Source organism: Cydia pomonella, chromosome 9, assembly GCF_033807575.1.
Source record: "Cydia pomonella isolate Wapato2018A chromosome 9, ilCydPomo1, whole genome shotgun sequence".
Classification (NCBI taxonomy): domain Eukaryota; kingdom Metazoa; phylum Arthropoda; class Insecta; order Lepidoptera; family Tortricidae; genus Cydia; species Cydia pomonella.
The window spans coordinates 23,205,819-23,225,372 of NC_084711.1; positions in this window are offsets into that span (position 1 = coordinate 23,205,819).

Consider the following 19,554-nt stretch of genomic DNA (forward strand, 5'->3'; position numbering starts at 1 on the left):
CTTTATTATGTATGCAATTTTTGGGAAATTTTCACTGAATCCTACCACAGCCAGGAATGGATTTTAACGAAATAAATTAAGAGCGCAGAAAAAAAATAGCTTTGCGATCCTAACGTAATTACTTAAATACTTTTTCTATGAAATATTCCATTTCGGGAGAAAACGGTTTACACTAACAAAATCTTAACAAATCAGTTTGATTTTCTCTATATATTTTTTTTTTTGTATAGCAAATTTTGGAAAAAAGGAAAATCTATAAACCTAGTTTTTCATTGTGTCAATAACATGCTAAAAAATCAGATCAACTTCTCAACGGATTCTTTGTGAGCAGCTTTGATAACTTTATTCTTCTTTTATTTTTAAAATAAATAAATAATTATTATAGGGACATTCTTACACAAATTGACTAAGTCCAACGGCCGCCGACAAGCCGTATGCTTGTTTGCCACCGACGTAGTATAAAAAAATACATGACCAACAAGTTATATAGACTTGAGCTATGTAAAATACACTCACCGAGCCTACGTCTGTGTACACAATATGCCCCCGTATGTTTCCATTGACTGAACAAGACAAACGTACGTCACTTCACCGTCAGCGACAGCAAGTGAAACAATCTACGTTCGACTGTACTTGACACGGACATTTGACATTAACATTGAGTCTAACAGGTTAATTCCAGTTTTAGGTATTACTTCCACCTTACAGAAAACCGCAGCCAAATAACACTATACCCTACCTACCTAAAGGTTGTCTGGAAGAGATCGCTTTTTAGCGATAAGACCGCCTGTTGTTACCTGGTTCTATTTTCCTTTAAAATTCATTTGTAGTTTTACATGTATGTAAAATGTATAATTGTTGGTGCAATAAAGAATATTTACTTACTTACTTACTTACCCTACTCATAGTGTTGTGTTCCTGCCGGTGAGTAAGTTTGCCATTGCTCAACGAGGCAACTACTGGAGTTGCAGGCTTACATAGGCTACGGAGACTGCTTACCACCAGGCGGACCGTATGCTTGTTTGCCACCGACGTAGTATAAAAAATAAATGTTAATGAATCGTTCACCATCATACTAAGTAAAACAATCACGCCTTTTTTGACTTTTTTCTGTTATTTAACTTTTTGGTAAGGAAAAATTTGAGTAATCATGGACACCCAACAACACAAAGATACAATACAACACAATTAACAAAGATTAAACCTCTATAACCGTTATGACAGCACTTTGATTATGAAAAAAATAAAATGTCACACTTGAATGAGATACGATTTTTCAAAAGTAACCAGGCTTCGATGACATTCAATTTGCACGTCACCATGATGTCACGAGACCGTCTGACGAATTTTCAATCTGACGGTCACGTGACACCTGACGCTCTGACGCGCGTTTAACATTTTTTCTATGGAAGGTAGAGGCAAGGAACAGAAACCCCTTAGGCAGAATTGTTGCAAAAGTGTTCAGCTGTCAGCTATAAATAATAGTTCCAAATCTCTCCAGAGTAGCGCTAGAGTAGCTAAGAACCTAGGCGTTATTGACGGAGTGAAGTGCGCTGTCTATGATTAGATTTTTTTCCCAAGTATTCTTGGTATTGTAGCGCCACCTATTTATGTTTTTTTTTTGTCGGACACTTTTTGGTATATGGAGATTATGTTCCTTCCGTAATTTTTTCCCCATCACAAAAAGTGCACAGCGCCGCTAAAGAAGTTTTCACTTCAAAAATCTCATTCCAATATGAAACTAATATGTCAGTGTTAAAAGTGACGTTTACAGTACATATGGGGCTACTTTATAGCACTAGTGCGAGAAGTAGCATATTACGTTACTGTGTCGAACATTTAAAGGGCCATATGTACTGTAAAACGTTGTACGATACATGTGCGAATAGGTAATTCGCAACTCGTGTCGATTTAAAACACTCCCTTCGGTCGTGTTTTAATTTATTGCCACTCGTTTCGAATTTCCTATTTTTCGCACTTGTATCGTAATGTACTATTTTGGATTAAAGTTTTAGTCTCATGTTAGAGCCACCCCACACTAGCGTCTCCGTCTAGCGTCGGCGTCTAGTCAACTCTATGGCTGCTGCTCGACGCAACGTTGACGCAACTGCGCAGCGGCTGACTGGATGTCATTCGATTCCTCACTGGAAGGGAGGTACGAGAGGCCGCTTGCGCCTTTCGGCTGTGGCGGTTCGCTCCCCATCGATGTGGGGAGGTCAATGTTCGTCTTTTTGAGGATGATGTGTGCTGCTAGTGTTGGCCAGCTCTTCCCTACCGATCGTTACCCAACCCGCCTCTAGCCTGGTGATACCGTTTGAGCGGGGCCAGGTTTCAGTGTTGCCACGTGCGCGGAAGAGAATTTTCGTATTTGACTGTAGGGCAGTACCCCAAAAAGGTCTTGCAAAATAAGGTTAAATTTCCAATATATAATAAAAGAAAAGAAAACACAATTTTGGTCTAAATTCCGCAAAAATCAGTTTTATATTTGAGGATTTTTGTGACATATCCAAACGGTTTACAGGAAATTTTGACATTTTTGACTTACACCAAGGAGCCGAATGCTAATTTTAGCCTATTTCTGAGGAAAAGTGTCATATTTTGCTTCAAATATTTCGGGTGGCATCGTCCAAGGGCTGAAATTATCCTACTTTTGCGTACGATAATGCTCTTTGGAACGTACATCGTACCGAAACCCAAATTATCGTACATGTACGATAATAATCGTACGCCTGGCAACACTGCCAGGTTTTGGGGCCGCGGTGAAGGCGACGTAGCTTAGCTGGCGTGTGCGGCGTGCTGGTGAACGCAGCGACGCCATTTTCCATAGCGCTGACTAGACGCCGACGCTCAAAAGACGCTAGTGTGCGGTGGGGATGGCCTTTAGATCAGTATCACATTATATTGTTAAAATTAGCAGGTTAAAATTACGTTATGTTGAAACATTTAAGACTTAAGTGAACCCACGCGAAATCGCCTTTTCATACAAACGTAGTCCTCATTTTCCTCTTAACAACATTATTGAAAATTAATTAATTTAGTCACCTACAATATGGGTAAAACAGACAGCCCCATGTGCAGAGCGTGCATGGAAGAAGAAGAAACAACAAAACATATTCTCCTAGACTGCAAACAGGTAGAAGTATACAGGAACAAATACCTAGGGACTCCGTGCACACTAGGAGAGGCAGTTAGCAACCTATAAGCTTTGCTAGGTTTCGTGGAGGAGCTGGGGTGGTTAGAATAGCGCTACCTCGTTTCACGAAAAATAGGCACAATAGCTATCGATTTGTGGAAAATGCCCAGAAGCACTAATTAACTAACTAGTCACCTGCAATAATATACGGGGTGAATATATAGGTCATACTGAGTAAATTTTACTATCAGATCAACCCAGAAACCGCGAAAAAAATTGTCTGTTTCATACATTTTGGCTGCATGACCTTGACATTTACTATGGGGGAGTACTTTTTTTTTTCACGATTTTAGGGTTGGTCCCGTAACAAAAGTTGCGCATTATGACCTATATATTCACCCTATAAATTATTGCAGGTATCTAAATAAACATCCTTTATTTTGACACAACCACAGTTACTATGCCCCTGTGTTTGATTTTTTCGAATTTATTTAGAGATAGTTTATTATAGGAGTTAGAAGCATTTAAAATTTTGAATGAAATCTGTTTTTCGCTGCTAATTTCTATAATAATAAAGAAATCGAAAAAACTCGAACGTAGGGGCATAGCCATGGATATATCAAATTATGTAAAAATATTTTCCATAATTTCGATATACCGAGAGGAAAATGGGGACTACGTTTGTATGGAGAATCGGCCGTCCTCTTTCCTCTTAAGCGAATTGCAATTATTCGGTTTGTCCTTCATGAATTCAATAATTAAGCCAAAAATAGAATTAGCACAAACAATTTATTCTCGCCTTGTACGAAATTACACGAGGAATCTTTTTATAAGTACGTCTATATAAACGTGTAAACATTCGCTAAAACTAAAATGATTTCCTCTATTTTGATTTATTGTCATTTGAGGGACTTACCGGCCATTCCTCAAAATAGACATTTTAAATTAAAAACTCCACAGAGTACAAAAAACATCCCCTTTCGCTCCGTCGCGTAAAATGGAGTTTACGATTTATAGATGTCTTCTCGGCTGCATCAAAAGTTTTCGATGTTTTTGGTTTTAATCATTTAGTAGCTTTGATGAAATAAGTAGGTTCCTGTTTTGTTTTATTTGATTTTGCGTGTACATAGCTGGAGCACATGGAATAGAATCTCCATGTACCAAAAAGTGTCATCAAAAAACCTCAAATAGGTGGCGCTACAATACCTCGAATACTTGAAAAAAAATCATATCATAGACAGCGCACTTCACTCCGTCAAGAACGCCTAGGTTCTTAGCTACTCTAGCGCCACTCTGGAGAGATTTGGAACTAATATTTATAGCTGACTGCTGGACACTTGCAACAGTTCTACCATAAGAGATTTCACTCCTTTTAATTCCACACTCCATAAGCGATACGATATCGATCTAGTGACCAGTGGCGTTTTTGGTTCAATATATGGAAGGTGGAGGTAGGGAAAGAAATCTCCATATACCAAAAAGTGTCATCAAACAACCTTAAATAGGCGGCGCTACATTAGCTGGAGTACTTGAACAAAAAAATCAAATCATAGACAGCGCACTTCACTCCGTCAATGACGCCTAGGTTCTTAGCTACTCTAGCGCTACTCTGGAGAGATTTGGAACTATTATTTATAGCTGACAGCTGGACACTTGCAACAGTTCTACCATAAGAGATTTCACTCTTTTTAATTCCATGTCTAGTGACAAGTGGCGTTTTTGGTTGAATAAATGTATCAGGTGACCAAAAAAGTTGGTGCGGTTTTTATGATAAAAATCAAAGTCTTGTAGATATATTTATAATACAATTTATTCATTTATAAAAGCACCCTCGCATTCTACAATTCTTTCCCAACGAGATTTAGTTTTATATATCCCGTCCTTGTAAAAGCTTATATTTTTGGAAGCAAAAAAGTTGGCAACCTCCTCTTCCACCTCAACTTGATTTCGAAATGTTTTAGGGGGCGTCCATAAATTACGTGAGATGATTAAAGGGGGGAGGGGGTCGAGTCAAATCTCATCTAATCTCACGTTGGGGAGAGGGGGGGTCTCGACAAATATCACGCAATTTATTCTCTGATTGAAACAAAAAAAAAAATATATACTATTTTGGTCCATTTAATCCAAATTGTATGTACATGCTTAAACTAGTCGTAAATAAAAGCACGAACCAAATTGTTTTTTTCTTTTTACAATAAACAATCCAACGCGTTTACGTAATAAACCCACATTCTGAAAAATCTCACGTGAGATTGGGGGACGGGGGAGGGGGTTGAATAAAATCTCACGACATCTCACCAAGGGGGGAGGGAGGGTCAGAAAATTGAAAAAAACACCTCACGTAATTTATGGACGCCCCCTTATCTATCATATGATTGTTTAAAGCCAAAAAAAGGTGATAATCCGTTGGAGACATATCAGGAGAATATGGAGGGTGAGGTAATAACTCCCATTTTAAATCATTTTTTTTTTCCAGAGTGAGCTTGGCAACGTGTGGCCTAGCGTTATCTTGTAAAAATATTACTTTATTCATATTGACTAGTCCAGGCTGCTTCTGAAGTAACGATTTGTGTACTCGATCAAGCTGCATCGAGTAGAGTTTAGCAGTAATAGTTTGACCCTCGGGAAGAAACTCATAGTGTATTTATACCAGCAGCAGTCCACCATACACAAAGCATGATCTTCTGGCAATGAATTGGCGTCTTCGATGTATGTGGTACTGGTTGGTTTGGAGACAACCAATGGTGGGTTCGTTTTGTGTTATTGTACATAATCCATTTTTCATCAGCTGTAAGCAACCAGTCCAAAATCGGCTCGGTTTTATAGCGCGAAAGCATTGCTGAAAAAACTGATACTCGATGAAACCTGTGTTCATCTGATAATTCATGAGGGACCCATTTACTTAACTTCCACGATTTACCTAACTGATGTAAGTGCAAACGAATTATTTCATCACTAACACCAAACCTTTGCGAAAGTTCCTGACAAGTCAATTTAGTGTTGTTTTCAATGGCAGCCCGTAATTCTTGATTATCAATAACAGAGGGTCTTCCCGAACGAGGTGAATCTTCAAGCGACTCGTCACCAGACAAAAACTTTTTAAACCACTTTTGTGCAGTGCGTTCTGATACTGCATCTTCACTGAATGCCGTACATATTTTACGAGATGCCTCTGCAGCCTTGGTGCCGAGTTTAAATTCGTAGAGCAAACAAGCCCGAATCACATTAGTATTAACTGACATTTTACACAAAAAGAATTAACGTATGAAAAGCGTGTTAACAAAATAGAGTGCATGAATAAACTGACGAGTCTCTGCATGTTATATCTGATACTAAATATTGGGCGTTAGAAATCGCGACAGGTTCAAATATGTCTTTATAGTGCGCGACGACTAAAACCGCACGAACTTTTTTGGTCACCTGATAACTTTTGACAGTGACGGATCGGTATCGTAACGCTGTGACATCTTATAAGCATTGTTCGAATTGCACCGTTAGTGTAACTAAGTCAAAAAAGTAGCCAAAAAAACCTCGCGTGATTTGTGCACAAGCCCTTTGTTCTGAAACTTTGTACTTACAACAGGATAAGGTATATCTAGGACTGTAATTAGTTTATGTAGCCTGTACCCCTAGTGTAAATTTGATCGACATCATAACGTGACGAACGCGTTTGCGTTAAGTCTCATTTTGTATAGGATTTTGAGTTTCCAAAACGTCCCGCTTGGCGCGCTCTTTCTAAATCCAATACAAAATGAGACTAAACGCAAACGCGTACGTTACGTTTCGAAATCGAATTTATTTACACTAGGGGTACTGAACTAACATAGTAAAAAAAAATACAGCAAATTTAAGTTTTTCATACTAAAAGTGTTTTTGCTCTATTTCGTTAGTTTTATAAACTGGAGCTAGGTATATAAACTAATTACACAGGAACAGATATACAATAGATATAACTATTAAATTAAATATTTAGAAAACCTTAAATGCAAAATAGTACATTACGATACAAGTGCGAAAAATAGGAAATTCGAAACGAGTGGCGATAAATTAAAACACGATCGAAGGGAGTGTTTTAAATCGACACGAGTTGCGAATTATCTATTCGCACATGTATCGTACAACGTTTTACAGTACATATAGCCCTTTAAATGTTCGACACAGTAACGTAATATGCTAAATTTCGCACTAGTGCGGTAAAGTAGCACCATATGTACTGTAAAACATTTTATGACAAAAATGCCGAAAACAAAAACTTATAGAAAATAGCTCATACTCTTCAAACTTCTGGATCGATTTCTGTCAAAGATAGCTAAAAACCACCGCAAGGAAGCTTTCACATTTAAAAAAACGCATCGAAAACAGTCCATCTGTTGGAGAGCTACGATATACTACTCACAAATTTAATTTTTGAATATGTATAGACATATGGGCCATGTGGTAAATCCAAGTCGAATAGCGCCCTTCCATGTCAAACACTTGTTCAAAAGGCCTGACTGATGCCGTCTTCAAGTAAATAGCAGTTCACCAAATAAATGATTCAGCCGACAATCATCATATTTTCTAATCATCTTATCTCACCAATCTAGTTTTACTAAATGCTACTTTAACTTGTATACAATATGGTTCAATTTCTTATACAAAGCGCGCAGAGAAAGGAGGTTTTGAAAGAAATATGTCTGTAAAAGGGAGATTTCCTATATTGTCTAATGTATTTTAATAAAAGCAACGTTCATCGATAATTCATAAGGTTTATTTTCTAATACAGTAATATGGGAAGATAGGAGTTTTGGAAAGTAATTCGGCGCTAATAGACGGATAGATGGAGACCCATGCCCTGACATTTGTCGAGTCGGCTTTTTGCTTTTCTTTGACTATTTCTAATAATAGCAGCGAATGCTGTGCTTTTTTTAGATTTTAGACTTAGGATAGATAAAATGCACTTACAATATTTACAAAATAGTATTTTATGAAACCGTTGTATAATAAGGGCAAGGGAAGGGAAGGGGGTAAGTAAGTAAGTAAGTAAATATTCTTTATTACACCAACATACATGCATACATGTAAAACTACAAATGAATTTTAAAGGAAAATAGAACCAGGTAACAACAGGCGGTCTTATCGCTAAAAAGCGATCTCTTCCAGACAACCTTTAGGTAGCAGGAAATTTCGAACTCATACAAAAGTCAACAGGTAGTGCAAGGAGCTAAATATGGAGACTATTAAATACAAACACACATACTATTACTTATATAAGTATTAAAACAATACCTAATATACTAATAAATATACAATATAATACAATATATATATATATGTACGGGTCGTATACATCTGAGCTGATATGATTCTTGATGGTTGATTGTAGCCTTGATGGAAACACTGATTTTGGTATATGTATTTATTGATAACCAAGGTACATGAGTACTAGCTAGGAGCACGTATAAACGTAAACTAATTCATAAATCGATGTATGGCGTAATCGCAAATACAGCAATTATTATAAAGTCATTATATTTAATTTTAACGCTGACGCGAGAAATGTGCGATGCTTGCATTGTACAATATATATAGGGGGTTGTAAGGCGAGTGGGGTGGGATACATTGTAATAGTACATTACAGTACATATGGTGCTACTTTACCGCACTAGAGCATATTACGTTACTGTGTCGACCATTTAAAGGGCCATATGTACTGTAAAACGTTGTACGATACATGTGCGAATTCGCAACTCGTGTCGATTATAACACTCCCTTCGGTCGTGTTTTAATTTATCGCCACTCGTATCAAATTTCCTATTTTTCGCACTTGTATCGTAATAGTACATTACGATAGAAGTGCGAAAAATAGGAAATTCCATTTGTACTGTAAAGTAATTTTATGACCACGAGCATTTTATGACCTACTTATACAACGTTGCATACAATACTTATTCTACGAGTCAACAATAATAATTTAATTAATACTTTAAACTAGTAGAATCATATAGGTCCTTTTTACGCGTCCGGCCGGACAACGACACCTTCTCGTACCTCATGAGGCCCTGGTACTAATTTGCTCTTTGTTATATGACATTATTGAACAGTTTTTTTTTCGATTTTGACCACATAGAGGCACTATGGAGAGTAACAAGCAACGCTAAGCGGTCTTCGTAGTCTATGGATGTTGTTATATAATCCTGTACTTCAACTTTAATAAACTAAATTTTTGTTATTATAAATTTGAAGTGTAAATGAAAGTTAGACGAAATCAATCTTTTTCAGAACTTACTTCAAAACAAGTGACAATTTCTCTGAAAATATAATTAATTTCAACTTAATTTTAATATTTAAACAATCTACAACATTTGCTGAAACTGTTCTTAAACATAATTTTGTATAATTGACCACTATAATTTTTTGATGAATTTTTAAAAACTGTCCCTTCTCGTCACATATTACCGGGGACGCATGTTTGCGACCTCATTATTAAAAGGCAAAATGAGAAGAAGATATTACGTAACAAAAAGAATAAAATTTCAACGACTAAATCTATAAATTTTACATTTCTGCTCTAAAATCGTTACGGGGCTCTTAATAAACTACGTAGTTATTGATTTTAGTTCCAAATAAAACTCGACAGCAAAATGGCGGGCGGAGTGATATTGACAGCTGTCAACTGTCAATCTCGTGTCGGGCGATCAGCGTCGTGAACAGTGGAGTTTTTTGTTAGTTTTTATTTAATTGACAATTATTCTATAAGTCAAATTTTAGATATTAAAATATTTTTGGTGTATTTTGTGATTAATTATTTAAATAGTCTTTTTTCATTTAACAATAAATGTAGATAATTATTTTAATACAAAGTGTAAAAGTTAAACTTAAACTGATGTGAATGTGACTTGATGTTCTTTATTATTTTAGTAATATATTTCAATAGTTTTATTTTTCTGTGGGCCCATATACATATATAACCCGACAGATTTTAAAGGTGTATTCTTAATCGCATTTAGAGACTAAAATGTCATACAAAGTCTGAAATCGGACTTGTTTTAGAGATAATGACAATTCTTGTGAAAATTTGTTTCACTATTTAGTTTAGACATACCTACTGGCAGACATTAAAGTTTTATAGCAAAAATCGCAAAATGTATCTAAAAAAACTTAGGTGTAAAAAGATAGTTTACAGTACATATGGTACTACTTTACCGCACTAGTGCGAAAATTAGCATATTACGTTACTGTGTCGAACATTTAAAGGGCCATATGTACTGTAAAACGTTGTTCGATACATGTGCGAATAGGTAATTCGCAACTCGTGTCGATTTAAAGCACTCCCTTCGGTCGTGTTTTAATTTATCGTTTCGAATTTCCTATTTTTCGCACTTGTATCGTAATGTACTAATAACGTGTCGTGTGCAGAAACACACACACACACACAAAATTCTTTTTTACCGAATTTGACCAAAATAACATTTTTGTCTCCTTAAGACCTCAGGAATGCCTGGTTAAATAATGTGCCCACTGTAAATATATAACATATTTTTATTTCCTATGAGCATTGAAAGAGCTCGCGATGGTAAGACCTAACTTATAAAATTCGAAATACTTATACAAAGTGGAGTCCAGCAGGGCTAAGATGGTCGGCTTTTTATCATTTGTCATCATGCCTGTCACGTTCTAACAAGTATGTAAGTGCGAAAGTGACGGGCATAGTGACAAGCGATAAAAATGGAACCATGCTGCCACTGCAGTAGGGCTAAGATGGTTGGCTTTTTATCATTTGTCATCATGCCTGTCACGTTAAAACAAGTATGTAAGTGCTGTATTATTTATTAAGTTACGAATGACATGACAAGTGATAAACATGCGCAGCGGTGGCAGCATGGTTCCAATTTTATCACTTGTCACTATGCCTGTCTCTTTCTTTAGTTAGAACGTGACAAATCATATACTCGTAGATATATCCGTCTGCTCGTTTTGCTCGTTTTGTTTTGATACTGGTATCAAAAAAAAGATATAAAGAGCTGACCATCTTAACCCTACAGAACCAAAAATAGTACATTACGATACAAGTGCGAAAAATAGGAAATTCGAATCGAGTGGCGATCAATTAAAACACGACCGAAGGGAGTGTTTTAAATCGACACGAGTTGCGAATTACCTATTCGCACATGTATCGTACAACGTTTTACAGTACATATGGCCCTTTAAATGTTCGACACAGTAACGTAATATGCTAATTTTCGCACTAGTGCGCTAAAGTATCACCATATGTACTGTAAATATATATATTTATAATTGTATATTTCCTAGCGATCATTATGTTAGTCATTGTTTTGATTTCTGTTAGTCAACCTGCCCCAACCACAACAATAAGAAAAATATCCCACACGCGTTAGATTAGATAAAACTGACACCAGTTCCGAACACTTTGAGTCATAAATATGTATACGACTTTAAACCTTATACGTTTGTAATAAAGACATTTATAGATATTGAAAGTTATTAGCTTGACGGGGAGACGTGGGTGTCAGTTGTGACATTGTACATTGAAAATTATAACGTATAAACTATTCGAATTTGCACCGTAATGCAATTTTAATAGAGCATATAGTTCAATGTATCCGTGTGGTATTTAATGCTTTTTCATTAATTTCGTTCGCGTATGACAATCGTCATGTTAGTGTAAAATGGACAGAATTTTAATTTAGATCTGGATTCATTGCAAGTAATCAAACCAAAAAAAAAACAAATCAATTAAGATCTAATCTAATTGACGTTTCGGAACGCAGTTCCTTATCGGACGTCAAATATTAGGTTAGATACGATATGGAAGAAACGTCACATTTGACACTGACATATCCGATCCATAATGTATATAAACCTAAATATCTAACGTATTTTAAAGTTCGAATCGGACCGTATTACTAATGAAACCAATGAGTGTAAATACAAGGTGTATAGAAAAGAATCTTCCTCTTCTCTATCTGCTGTCATAAAGCGTACACCGTAAAAATTTAAGACTATTATATTAATTAATAAGTTTTCGGGAAAAATGTCATTTTTGGCACAAGCTTTTATCGCTGACTGTACTTTTCTTGCCACAGGCAACTAATACTCGTCGAGACACTTCTGAAACCGTCAAAATTCAAATTCAAATTCAAATTCAAAAATTTATTCAAGTAGGCCTCAAGTCAATACAACATTTATAGTAACATCATATAGTGACATGAAAAATACATAACAACATTTATAAATACAACAGCCAATACCTGGGTAAACATTACATTATAATAATCTTAAAATAAATAATTAGTACAATATAATACAATAGAGATGTATAGTCTCTATGGTTAAAAACACATTAAATCTGGAGATGTAACGTGACGTCAAACATAATTAGGTTGCATTGTTTTATCACAGAGTTCCTATGGGTCCTGTCTCCATCATCAGCTCAGCTCGATGGTACCATAATAATGCATTGTCACCCGACTTACATATGTATGCAAATTTTCAGCTTCATCGGAAACCGGGAAGTGGGTCAAATTTAACTTGCAAGATTTGACCAGTACATACATAGGTACGTTGCAAGTTAAATAAAAGCTTGTAAACAAAAAACTTAGTAAATGTGCAATATATTTTTAATTCAATCTTTCCATTAGTATTTGGACCATAGCTTCGACAGTACATCCTAAGTTTGACACAATGCACAAAGTGCAAGTGGATCTTGACAGCTGTCATCATGACGGATGGGACATGTGTTTATTATCGCGGAACGTCGGTGGGTGGGAAACAAAGACAGACGGTTTGCAGTTTGGGATGTTTTTATTCGAATTTAAAGTTTTGAGTCATAACTTACGTTATTTATTTTAATCCAGTATTTTTGCCGGCTTTTGTAATGGGGTTCGATAGCGTCAAATCCGGTAGTTCTGATTTTTTGCAGACTAGTTTATGATGTCGACTCAATTAAGAATCCAAGTTTGTGACCTCGAGCGCTGAACGCAACTGGATTATTCAATGGGCCAACACCATAAACAAGTTTGCAAAACAATGAACTATGGAGTGTGGAATTAAGAGGAGTGGCATCTCTTATGGTAGAACTGTTGCAAAAGTGTCCAGCTGTCAGCTATAAATATTATAGGACATTATTACACAAATTGACTAAGTCCCACAGTAAGCTCAATAAGGCTTGTTGTTGAGGGTACATAGACAACGATATATATAATATATAAATATTTATAAATACTTAAATACATAGAAAACACCCATGACTCAGGAACAAATATCCATGCTCATCACACGAATAAATGCCCTTGCCAGGATTTGAACTCGGGACCATCAGCTTCGTAGGCAGGGTCACTACCCACTAGGCCAAACCGGTAGCTAAAAATAATAGTTCCAAATCTCTCCAGAGTAGCGCTTGAGTAGCTACCTAGTAGGTACCTAGGCGTTATTGACGGAGTGAACCGCGCTGTCTATGATTTGATTTTTTTGTTCAAGTACTCTAGGTATTGTAGCTCCACCTATTTAAAGTTTTTTGATGACACTTTTTGGTATATGGAGATTTCGTTCCTTATCTCCACCCTCCGTAATCAGAACTACCAGATTTGACGCAAACACTAATGTATAACGATACTGTAAATTCAAAAATATATGTCACACATAACTTCTTTATGTAATGAGTTAACGTGTGGTATTAACTAATTATAAAATAACGACAATGAAACATAAAGACATACACCGATTTAGATAAAACATGTCTAAGAACACGGGCCAAAAACCTTCTATCAAATAAAGAAAAGCATCCAAATCGGTTTACCGATTAAAAAGCTACAGTGTCACATACAGACGCACACACATAGCGGTCAGACTTAGCGTTAGGTATTATAACTTAAATCTATAAGTATGAAATTAAAAAAAAAATCAAACGCTATATGTGTGCCAACAAAATTCATTATATGTATACAATACCTAAATCATTTAGGAAAAGACCTGATACTCTTCAAAATGCTGGACCGATTTTTATGAATCATAGCTACAACAACCGCAAGAAAACTCGCTTTCACGTATAAAAAACGGCATCATTATCGGCCCATCCGTTGGAGAGCTACGATGCCACAAACAGACAGACTGACATTGGCGTCGGGGACCAAAAGACGCTAAAAACAGCTAAAGCGCTAGTTAGTTTCTGGCAAAAAGTCGTATATCTACGGTTTTTTTAGCATTATATTTGTCCAAACACATACGAGTGTATGTATGCCCATAGACGTAGATGTAGTGCAGGGACGCCCGGCCGGAAGCATGCGGGGTGTCGATCGCTCGATGCGTTCATTCAGCCCAATTCCCTGGAGTTGGAGCTGCAGGTTACAGTCCCGGCGGCATTCCCACACTATCTCCTCAAATCTTCTTTTTTTCCTGCAGAACAGAAGGGCATCTTTAAGTTCGACATCCTTTATTTCGCTCTCTTTTAATGTATCACTACCGAATGTATTATACCGCAGTGCCGCATACATAATACATTCTGCTAGTAAGTGGAAGCTGGTCTCCTCCCTACCACAGTGTGGACAGGAGGCGTTTCTGCTTAGTGCTTATGTATGCCCATTGTGCATTGGGTTGATTTTGACACACTGAAAAAAATCGTTCCTGCTCATTAAATACTCTGAAGCTGGCTGTCCCCTCACATCGGACTGGATTATTGTCCAACTCATTCACCTGCCAAGCAATTCGTCTGTGGAATGCTCTCCCTCTGCCTATCAGACAAGCTCAGAGCAAGCTTACATTCAAAAGCACGTTACGTAAGCACTTATTTGAAAACAGTCGTGACTAAACGTCTGCGTGATATCTCACACTAGGTACATAATTATTAATATATACTTATGTATGTTTATTTAGATATATTGAATATGTATATATGTAGGTATATTTAAAATGCATATTTGCGTAAGTATAGTATCATAGTAGTCTCGACTAGTGTATATTTCTATTTCCATATCAACTAATACTTACAATCCTGCACCAAACTAACTATTTCTGTTTAGCCCAATGGTTGACTGGTAGAGAATGCCTCAAGGCGTTAAGTTTCCCCCGGCGTCAATCAAGGGATATGATAGAGGAACTTGACATCTAAACTCCTATAACAAACCCAAAAAAAAAATCAAGGCGTTAAGTCCGCCATTTATACTCTTTTTGTAAATTTGTGCAATAAAGTTTAAATAAATAAATATAGTAGAAGAGAGAGCCTGTGACCTTGAGGAATTCAAAGCAAATAATTATTTCTGTGGGCCTAAGTAAAAAGTATGGGTTAAAGTTTGCGTTGCAGTATAGTGTCATGTTGCTTTGCTAACATTGAATATATTATTTTAGCTTTGACGTTAATAAAAACTTTATTTAATTTTCACCTGTCCATCACTCACTTGAGCTGCGCTAACCAGATTTCCAGCAAAAAACATTAAAAAGTAAATAGATGTACAAAATAAAACGGGAATGGAAATAGAGGGCGTTCGCTGTCACCCGTCAATCCGACGCCGACTGAGTTTTATCAATCAATTGGGACATCATGGCGGCCCTACCACTGGTAGCCATTATTAAATTATTTTATTATTCAAGTAACACAGAATTACAGTAAAAGAGAATACAAGAAAACAAACATACAATACTCATACAATTCACAAAAAAAACGAAATATCATAAGAATACGAAACGATATTTCGAGGATCTCGAAACTTTTCTAACGATTTCGATGAAATTTATTATATGGGGGTTTTCAGGCGCAAAAATCGATCTAATTAGGTCTGTACCCCTAGTGTAAATAAATTCGATTTCGAAACGTGACGTACGCGTTTGCGTTTAGTCTCATTTTGTATTGGATTTAGAAAGAGCGCGCCAAGCGGGACGTTTTGGAAACTCAAAATCCTATACAAAATGAGACTTAACGCAAACGCGTTCGTCACGTTATGATGTCGATTAAATTTACACTAGGGGTACTGTACCCCTAGTGTAAATATTTTCGACAGCGAAACATGACGTACGCGTTTGCGTTAAGTGTCATTTTGTATGAGATGTTTGACTTTCCAAAACGTCCCGCTTGGCGCGCTGTTCAAAAACCCATACAAAATGAGACTTAACGCAAACGCGTACGTCACGTTTCGCTATCGACTAAAATTACACTAGGGGTATTGATCTCTGGGTAAACGCGCATTTTAGAGTTTTTATATACATATTTTCCGAGCAAAGGTTGGTCTCCCAGATAACAACGACGGCGTCTCCGTTGGGCTCCGTTGTGCTGTTTCACTCGACATAGGTTTCGGCAGGTCGCCGCGGAACCACCGAAACACCTTCGGTCAGAAGTCCGCGCTTGCGATGGTTACTTAAAATTGTACACTACACTTTTATTAATTTTGTAAATGTTTACATTATTTCTACTCCAAATCATGAGCTCTTTCGATCCTTATACAAGAAAAAAGCGTCCCAAGATTTAAATTTCAGTTCAAAGATCAATTAAGTATCAGTCTCACGAATCGGTTATGTATATTTACTTATGTAATGTATGTATGTGTCTTTATGTATTTAAATAGTTTATTATTAATTTATGTGTATATACTACGTTGGTGGCAAATAAGCCTTCGTTCCGCCTGATGGTAAGCAGTCTCCGTAGCCTATGTACGCCTGCATCTCCAGAGAAGTGCGAGTACTGTGCGAGCGGGGCAGCAATTTAATTATGCACGTGGGATAGAGATAGGCGAATATCGGGTTACTTTAATGACAGTTGGATTTGGGTACGTAAAGGTGTTCATTTTTATTTATTTTGCCAATAAAAGAAAAATATATATACTCGTAGCGAGTCAAACAGCTTTGTGAGTAGAAAAAGGTGCCTACATTTTTTAAGTTTGCCGCTTGTTTCTACTCACGGCAATGGTTGATAGACTATACTTACGGTCTAAGTCTAAACTCTACACGTCTCTCAAACAACAATATATACAATTCATAATATAAGGAAAAAAAATAGAGGGAAACGGGGAATGGGAAGGAGGATAAACTGGCTCGACAACATCAAAAAATGGACAAACATCAAGAACGCGGCCACGCTAACCAGACTTGCCAAGCATAAAAAAGACTTTGCAAAGGTGGCCACCGACGCCCGCTAGGGCATGGCAGCAGATGAAGAAGACATACTATAGCTATTCTACCAATCGACTCGTAATTTTTGGGGGAATGCCTCAAAAAGGTCTACTTTGTGGAGGAATGACACGTATGGCAGCTAACTTAATAACCTGTAGAATTCTGTATTATATACCGTTGAATTTAAAGCTATGTTATCAATACTAAACCAAGTATCGGCTTTATCGAATTTATCAGAATTGTTCAAAAGTTTTTGGCAAAAATTTCATTTTTGGTACAAGCTTTTATTGCTGACTGTACTTTTCTTTCCACAGGCAACTAATACTCATCGAGCAAATTCTAAAAACCCCAAACACAATTAGGTTGCGTTGTTTTATCACAGAGTTCCTATGCCCACCTCTTGTCTCCATCATCAGATCAGCTCGATGGTACCATGATATTGCATTGTCACCCGACTTACATATGTATGCAAATTTTCAGCTCAATCGTAAAACCGGGAAGTGGATCAAATTTAACTTGCAAGATTTGATTACAAACACAACGGTCAGGTGAAAGTAAATAAAAGCTTGTAAAATAGCCTACAGCCAAGGTATTAAATATGGGCCCAACAGAGCGCCAAAAACATGTACATCAGCCTACATTAATGCTTTAGCAATAATAACGTATATACATATTTTTGGTACTTTATCCGTGCTGATATTAAAAACCTTGACAGTATCCGAAACTTCTGGAATGCCCGTTTGAATTCTCGTTCGAGAACCAATAGTATCGCCTGATTTCGGAGCTGACAACGTCCTTTATTATATTTTTATTAAATCTGTGCCCAATCAGGTGCGCACGTCGATATCGTGACGATTTAACGTCACTCACATTGCTGTTTTTTGATTTATGAGGACAGCTTTATATATTGAAATTGGTTTAAATCTTGCTTCTACTAAAATATACGAATGCTTACTTCGAATACTCTCTCTTTTAGTCATTTTTTCTACTGTGAAGATTTTCGTCTCTACAATCATACGAATAACTTCTAATTTTTTTAGGATTGCCTTTTTAAAGGTTCCTTATTAAATTGTACCTCCTGAGCGTAATTTGAATATTTTTTATACTACGTCGGTGGCAAACAAGCATACGGCCCGCCTGATGGTAAGCAGTCTCCGTAGCCTATGTACGCCTGCAACTACAGCGGAGTTACATGCACGTTGCCGTCCCTAACAACCCTCCCTCCTCTCTTTGAGCTCTGGCAACCTTCCTCACCGGCAGGAACACAACACTATGAGTAGGGTCTAGTGTTATTTGGCTGTGGTTTAAAATGTAGTTTCGATATTATTGATGCATGTTATGCGGACCATGTCAAAATCGGATTATATAAATATCAAAACTAACAACATTAAAGTCCGAACAAACTGACACATAAACTGTATCGGAATTATTTTCGTTGCCTTGTTTTGTACCGCTCTGTCACGCCTGTATTTCTGTATTTTATCAAATAAATAAAAAATAGTGCCATTGCATATCTTTATAGCTGTAGATTACATTTACCATGAGAATAATTAAAAACAAAATTTCAGCTCACACAAAAAGCTACACTCCGTCACATTTTTTTGGGAAAAAAAAAATCGATAAGAAATTCAATCAGTTCTTAGTTAGGTCATAAGTTCTGTTACAAAGGTTTAGACTGATAACATTGAATACAAACCTTTTAATAAAAAAAGTTTACCATGATTTAAAAGCTTGTTTTATACTGATCAAAACGTAATATAATTAGTTTAAAATTTAAATCGCTTCTTTTATTACTACTTGTACTTGGGATTGTTGCTAGATGCAAATACGCGGCTGGATTATGAAAAATTATACATTAAGAAAGGGAGTAAAAATCAGTGTTACATTAATAAAATAGGTACAATTGTTTATTTGTACGAACCTATTTTATTAGAACGTTATTTAAGCATCAGCATTTAATTCTTGGACAAGTCTGTACTTCAGCTATTACCATTCAAACTTAGGGTATTTTTCAGTTACACGCAAATTTTTGACTGCCATCCAATGAGTAGGCTTAGTAAATCACGTACAGTTGCAATTTTGGCAATCCAATACACATGAATACCTACATTTTAAGAAAGATAAAAGATCAAGTTTATATTGTAAGTAATTCAGCATTAAATAAGTTTTATACCATATATATTAATAATAACGGATCTGTACCTATAGCTTTTTTATCAGGTAAAACTTTTTTGACAGAACTTATGACCAGGGCTTATAACCGCGAAATCGAAGTTCATCAATTGCGGGAAATTTTCTCTGTCACTCTCATTATGTCTTATTGA